Consider the following 1,525-nt stretch of genomic DNA (forward strand, 5'->3'; position numbering starts at 1 on the left):
GATACTTGTCATCTCCTTTACAACTTTTACCACGGATTATCTCTGGCCATAAGTAAATATTTTGGTTGGTCACTAACAGGAATTCATTGCCATGTTCTGTATAAGATCATATAGATCCTCGTATTTCCAGTTCATCAAAGCTCTTCTTGCGACTTCATCTAGTCCTGGTCATGTATGTGCATCCAACCTGTTATAGAACATTTGCAACCACAACCATTTAGGTAGGCCATGGTGCAAACTTCTGTGGATCAACATCTTAAATTGCTCCTAAGCTTCACGAAATTTTTCTCCTTCTAGTTGTTTAAATGTGGAAATCTCCCTCCTGAGTTGGACCGTCTTGCTAATAGGAAAAAAACATGTGTAGAAACTTTTTCACAAGTTCTTTCCATGTTGTAATAGATCTTGGTGCATGCGAGACTAATCAAGAGAAAGCATTATTGATTAAGGAGAAGGGGAACAACCAAAGACGAATAGCATCATCTATGTCCCTGTTAAATTTAAACGTATCACAATGTTGGAGAAATCATTTTAATTGTTGATTCGGGTCCTCAGCCATTATTCTTCTAAATTGCAAATTATTTTGGATCATCTCGATCATAGCTGGTTTGATCTCGAAATTATTTGTCGTAATGGTTGGCCTTACTATGCTACCTTGTACCATCTCCTGATTTGGTAGTGCATAATCTCTTAATGTCCTTTCTTTTCATGCCATTTGTGGGTTTAACGGTAGTTGTGGTGGTGGTGGTGGTGGTGGTGGTGGTGGTGGTGGTGGTGGTAAGTCTGATATGTTAGCTTCATCAGGTTCGTTGAATAGCGCGTTTTCTCATGGTGAGTTACCCAAAATAGGTGGGTTATTTTGCATCTGTTGTTGTTGTTGTTGTTGTTGAAGATTGATGGTCGTGAAACTAACTAATAATTCAACTTAAGGCAAGCGCACCTATCGAACAGTAGTATTGTTATGGTGAGACTGGAATATCATATCCACAAGGACTAAAAGTGCTAGTAGTTACTCTCTTTTTATTATCTAGCCTAAGAATTTATATGTGTTTTTAAACTAAACTAATTTTCTAATTTATCTAAGATCACGACAGAGGCGAGAGTTGGAAAATACTTTAGGAAAACCAATTGAGAAGACAATACCCAAGAAAGAATCCACCTAGACTTCACTTATTACCTTTGACTTAGCCGATTTATTCATTTGACTTATTCTGTAGAAATCCCTAATTTATGTTAATATCTCTCTCGAGACTAAGAGCAACTGACTCTAGGTTGATTAATTGAAATCTCTTTCTAATTAAAACCCCTATTGTCGCATTAAATCAATCTATGGATTCCCTTATTAGATTTGACTCTAATCTGGCAAATTTATGTCGTCCTATCTCTAGGATTGCATTCAACTCCGCTTAAATATGAATGATCTACTCTTAAACAGGGACTTTTGCTCCACTGAATAAGCATATTAAAAACCTAGATTAATATCCTGAAATATTAAAGCAAGAATTAAAACTCATAATTAAGAATAAGA

At 36.1% G+C, this 1,525-nt stretch overlaps 1 non-coding gene across 1 annotated transcript; it reads left to right on the forward strand.

Moving 5' to 3' along the window:
* The first annotated feature begins 223 nt into the window (after nucleotides 1-223).
* LOC128279685 (small nucleolar RNA R71) lies at nucleotides 224-330 on the forward strand. The gene has a single exon (XR_008269883.1). It is a non-coding gene; the product is annotated as a small nucleolar RNA R71 (small nucleolar RNA).
* The last annotated feature ends 1,195 nt before the right edge of the window (nucleotides 331-1,525 follow it).

This window comes from Gossypium arboreum, chromosome 8 (assembly GCF_025698485.1).
Source record: "Gossypium arboreum isolate Shixiya-1 chromosome 8, ASM2569848v2, whole genome shotgun sequence".
Classification (NCBI taxonomy): Eukaryota; Viridiplantae; Streptophyta; class Magnoliopsida; order Malvales; family Malvaceae; genus Gossypium; species Gossypium arboreum.